Below are 6,276 nucleotides of genomic sequence, written 5' to 3'. Positions count from 1 at the left end.
AAAAAAAAAAAACAGCTTTCAGCAGTTCTTTTGAAGCTCAAAAACATCACTCTGGCCTATCACTTATAAAATAAAGCTTATATTTTTTATTTTGCCATTTAGCCCTTTTCTGTGTTTCACTCCAACACTCATTTCTTAAATATCACTGCTGTTCTTTTTGTACTCTTCAGAAGAATCAAATTTAAATTCTAACAATGTTCATAATCAACCCCTTATCACTTGTCTCTATGAATCACTAAGTTGTTCAGGTACTAGGAAGTGCATGTAGAAGTATAGCCTAGCTTTTCTGATTCACATTTACAGTATTAATTTCACCTCAACAATATTATATGAGCTAGAATGATTATCAACCAGGGTTGACCAAATCTCACTGGTAATGAACAGCTTTTAACACCTTTTTTATTTCATTTAGTCTACACAACCATGTGGTATGGTTTAGAGCTCCCTTAATTTTTTAAAGCCACAGATGATGGAGGTACTCTCTTGACTGGCGCTTCCACAGTCACCACTGCAAAAGAAGTACAGAGATCAAGGATCTTAAATCTACAATTAAATGTTTCATTCTGGAATGGACACATAGCACTTCTGCAAATTGCAGCCAATAATTGTCATATGACCAAGCCTAACTTAAAAGGGACAACTGACACCAAAAGCAAAGGCTGCAAAAGTCCTAATAGGCAAGTGGGTCATTCAAACTAAAATGCTTCTATATCAATAAAATGAAAAGGCAAACTCCACAAGGAGAAATTATTTGCAAATCGGGTATTTGATAAAGGGCTAATGTCCAAAAACTATAGAGAACTCAGTACATATAATTCAATAGCAAAAAAAAAAAAAAAAAAAAAAAGAATCATTAAAAAGTGGGCAGAGGAACCAAATAACTTTTTTTTTCCCCAAAGAAGATGCACAAATGGTGCAACAGGTAAAAGTGCCGCATTATGAAGCTCTCCAAAGCCACTGCAGCATGAGTTTGATCCCCAGCCAGGGAGCTGACCCACATGGCATGGCAGAACTCTCCTGTCTCGCCTGCTGCTACACTTAGCAGTGTCCTTTGTCAATTTGCCTGTTCTGCTCCCTAATTTGTCTCTGGTGAATCCTCTTATCCACCACATCTCTGGCCTGTACTCCAGTTCTGTAAGCATTAAAAAAAGAAACAAAACACACAAATGGCCAACAGGTACATGCAAAGGTGCTCAGCATCACTAATCATCAGGGAAATGCAAATCAGAAACTCTGGGAGACATCACTACATAGCTTCTGAGATTGCTATTATCAAAAGATGAGAAAGAACAAGTGCTGGAGAAGCTGTGGGAAAGAGGTAACCCATTTGCACCTTTGGTGGACATGTAAATTTGTGCAACCATTATGGAAAAATTATGAGGTTTACACAAAAATTAAAAATAGAACATTATAGCAATTCCACTTTAAGTTATTTGACGAGAGGAAATAATACAGGATTTTTTTTTTTTAAAGATAGATGCATCTCCATGGTAATATTTTTCTATATCAATAAAGGAATATTTTTTCAGCCATGAGGAAGAAGGACATCTTGTCATGTGAATAACCTGGATTAACCTTGAGGGCATTATGCTAAGTGAAATAAATAAGCCAAAAATAAATAAGGAAGATAAATGCTACATGATTTCAACTATATGAGGAATTTAAGAAAAAAAAAAAACTAATGCAAAGAAACACAGAGTAGAAAAGTGCTTACTAGGGTGTTGGGTATAAAAGAAATTGGGAGAGAGTATAAACTTTTAGTCATGAGATGAATATGTTCTGAAGATCTAAATTTTAAGATGGTGATTGTAGCTGATAACACTGTAATAGATACTTAAAATATTTGCTGAGAGTAAAACTTAAATGTTCTCACCAAAGACGAAAAAAATAAAGATAAATATGAGGTGATAGATGAGCTTATTCACTAGATGAATACATGTATCAAATCATCACAATATACACTCTAAATATCTTATCACTTTAGTCAGTATCTCTAAATAAAGTTGAAAAGAAGGGTCAGAAAATATAATGTCTCCATGTCCAGAATTAGTGAAACCAGACATTTCTGAATCATGGATGCTTTATGGTAGTACAACTATAAAATAAATGTTTGATATGTTTACCATGCCAATCAAAGCTATTGTTCTAATAGTCTACTTTTTTTCTCTTCATATTTGAAGTAGAACAACACTTCCCTACTCCCCTATAAAACTGTAAAGTCTAAAATCTCACTCAAGTGAAATCTAGGGTTGTAAACCATACAGAAAACAATTTCTCTCATAAATCTTTGTTTGTGTAAAAACAATGGAAAAAACGAAAAAACATATTAGCAAAATAATACTTTGTGAATTACTTGCAGAATGTACACTTCCCTATTCATGTGAAAGTCCAGAGGTCAAAGTAATCACATCCCCTAACTTCTCCCAAAGGAACAAATGCATAGTGTTTATGAATGACCACTATGCAGAGAAAGGGATAATTGCTTATCATGTTATATGCAAATTTGAATTATTGTGGCACACTATCGCCAGGCTATAGGTTATCTGGTGAACCTCAATAGTTTAATATAAATTAATTGTATACTTACTAAGCACAAAATATTGTGATGTGCATGACATGAGTGGGTTGTAAGAGAAAAATACCAACACATGAGATGATAGCAGAATAACTAGAGTCATTTGTGTGTGTTTTCTAAAACTCCATTCTTTCCTAAAACTCTATAATCCTAGGGATTATTGTTCCCTAGGACAGTTTCTTACAGCTTGTATAGCCTCTGTAACACAAGTAATCTACTATAGACAAAGAGAACACATTTTTGCCATGCTTACTCAGATTGCCTTGAACCTAAAAAAGCAGAAGTACTCATTTTGAGAGCAGGAACTTGTGTGACTGAAACAGAGAGCGTGGAGAGAAAACTGGGGTCCAAGAAGCAAGCCCAGAAGCATCCTGCCAGGACTGGCCATGTCCCACATCGGTAGGAGGACTCTAGCTTACCTTTGTGTTTATTTACTCCTCTACCTTTTTATCTTTTACTAACTTTGTTGCTAGCCTGCTACAACTGTCTGATTGTTCAGATGATTTTTCTCCTTTGTCTGGGCCACAGTAGAAAAGTAAAATACAATTTTACTTGTTTTCTGGGTCACAAGGATGCTTTTAGGTGAACTCCACTTCAGAATTATTAAATTTGAGTGTAGTTAGTCCTGTGATCGTTACCATTGTTAAATTGTCCATGCTGGAGATTTCAGGAAAGGTTAGTATTAAAACATTCATAGGTGATACACAGATGAATGATATTCATTAATGCATTTTATTTATGTATCACATGATTATATAGCACATTCTATGAGTCAAATACTGTTCTAAGCATTTTTATAAATAGGATCCTATTGGATCCTTTTATCAGTCCTACAGATTAGTTTCCATTCCTTAAATCCCTATTCTTACAAACAAGAAACCCCAGGAGATGAATTGTCCAAGTTCATACAGCCAGTAAGGAACAAAGCTGGGATTTGAACCCAGGTACTGTAGGGAACCTATCGTTAATAGCAGTGTCATGCTGCAGTATGGTGACTAGTGACGACACATGAAAATTAATAGCTCATTGTAGTAGTTAATCTGATTTCATTTATTTTCTTATGAAGTCCAACATCTGGGGAGTGTATAAAGATTGCTCAGGTGCAGAAAATGTTCTAAGGCATTTAAGGGCCTGCAAGTTCAGATAAGTTGAGAACTTTCCAGCTTCAAACACCAAAAATGGCTCAATAAATGACAACTAGAAACCTTATAAATGCATGGTTGATCTTCTAAGAAAGGCAGGGAAATTGCCTTGGGCTAGAAATGAAGAAAGAGCAGAAAATCAGGACAGTGAACTACAGAGCTGATGCTGTGTTTGCCCACAGATATTTATCACCTTTAATAATGCAAGAGCTGGAATTTAATACCAGTCATAGGAAGTGGGAGAGGTAAGACTGACCCACACCTTTATTTTGCTACCCCTGCAGTATGAGTGAGGATTTAGGCAAGGGGAACTCTTAAATGTTGTGGGAAGGATTACAAATTTATATATCTACTTTGGAAAGCAAGGTGACAATGTTTCATGAATTTGAATATGTGCCTCCTTATACCAAGCAATTACCCTGCTAGGTTTATATCCAAGGCACACCCTAGACTGGAAAAATCAGACATAGAAAAGAATTTTATTGCAGTATTGTTTGCATTAGTAAAAACGAGGAACAGGAAAGTGGATAATGCATTGTGTTATATTTATACAATGGAATACACAGAGCTCTGAAAGTTAATGTACTATAGACAAGTATCATGAAGGACAAATCTCAAAATAGTCACTTCTGTGAAAAAGAAAGATAAATTGCAGAGTATTTTCAGTGTTAAATCTAAGTGCTGAAATGTAGAGAATCAGAATTTTTTTAACATTGTAATTCTTAACCTTAAGATAGAAGCCAGAAAGGATTTCTAACTACCCCTCTCAAAATGGAAAGCTGCACCAATACTGTAGATGTAGTTGGTTTCCCTTTGATCCCACACTCACCTTGTAAGAAGACCCTCATTATCAGCACCATAAAAAGGAAGAACAATAGGGTAGTATTTTTACTAATATTTCTGAAGTAAAATACAGTTTCATATTCTTCACAAATCAAGTCAATTTAATCTAATTGTAACCTTCTTTCTAAATAGCAATTTTGCCTTTTTCTTGTCAGGCCAAGTATCTCTCATTAATTCACACAGATGTACATAGTTTGAAACTTAAAGTCATTTACTTCCTTTAGCATCTAAACTTGTATTTTTATCCCATTCTGCTGTTCACCAACACTCCTTTTTACAATTGTTTGTAACTGAGTGCATGTATTTTATAACAATATTTATTTTTCTGTCACAAACAAAAAGCAAGAGTCCAAGAGACCAAGGAACCAACAAAATTTATATGTTATTATTTCTTAAACTCGTATCTTTATTGAGATTAATTCACATACACACAATTCACTTATTTAATGTTTACAACTGAGTGGTTTTTGTATAGTTGTAGAGTTTAGTATACCCATAAAGCAACAACTGGCACAATAAGTCGTACATTTCCATCACCCCCAAAAGTGTCTATATTCATTTGCAGTCACTTCCCACTTTCCCATTCTATCTGCTCCCGCCCCATCTTGTACTCTTCTTACCCTTCCCAACTTCTCCAGCTCGGCCTCTTGCTCTCTCACAAGCCTTAGTAAGCCACAAATCTAACTTACCTACAGATTTGATATTGTGAATGTTTTGTATCAATGGAAACATACCATTCATGGTATTTAGTGATTGGTGTCTTTTACTTAGTGTTATGTGTTTAAGATTGATCCATGTAGAGCGTCTAGATCAAGACAATAGCCATTTTTATCACTAACTGATGTTACATTGTGTAGACAAACAACGTGTATTTTGTCTTCTATCATATAACAAGTAGCTGGATATTGGGATTGTTTCTACTTTTTAACCATTGTGAATATTATGATAAGGATATTTATGGTTTAGTTTTAGCATGATTTTTTGTTTTCATTTCTCTTGAATTTATGCTTATATTCTAAACATTTTATTCTTTTTGGTGCTACTATAAATAAAATTGTTGCGCTCATTTCCTTTTTTGGTTGTTCATTTAAAAGTTGCAAAAATAAAACTGATGTTTTTACATTGATCTTTTTTGCAACTTTGCTAATAAACTAATTTATTAATTCCCATAGTTTTCTTAAGTGAATTCCTTACAATTTTATATAGACTACATCTTATATTTTTGCACAATTTCACTGGCTAGATCATTCAATAAAATGTTAAATAGGAGTAGCGAGATATTTTCTTCTGGTTTGTATTTATCTCTGAATTTTTTTTCTTCCTTATAGTTAGTGATAAAATAATAAATGAAGAGGGTGGGTTTTTTGTTTTTGTATTTTCCTTAGAGGGAGTAAGGAGGGCAGAATTGAAGAAAACATCATTGTATACCGATTGCCTCAGAAGAATTAAGAGAGAGAAGGGTCCCTCTCTGGTGGCACAGCAGGTTAAAGAATAGCATTAAGAAGTTAAAGCCACTTCAGCATGAGTTCAATCCAGCCTGGGAGGTGATCCACATGGCACAGCAGACCTCTCCTGGCCCATCCGCTGCTCTCCTCAGCAGTGTATTTCAACCAGTCAGCCTGTTCTGCTCCCCACTCTGGTGAATCCACTCACCACCCCTGCACCATTGGCCTGCCTGTACCCCAGTTCTGTATGTGTAAATAAATAAATCTTAAA

Source organism: Condylura cristata, unplaced genomic scaffold (assembly GCF_000260355.1).
Source record: "Condylura cristata isolate star-nosed mole 26May11 unplaced genomic scaffold, ConCri1.0 scaffold00009, whole genome shotgun sequence".
Classification (NCBI taxonomy): domain Eukaryota; kingdom Metazoa; phylum Chordata; class Mammalia; order Eulipotyphla; family Talpidae; genus Condylura; species Condylura cristata.
Note: the sequence above shows the minus strand (reverse complement) of the source record.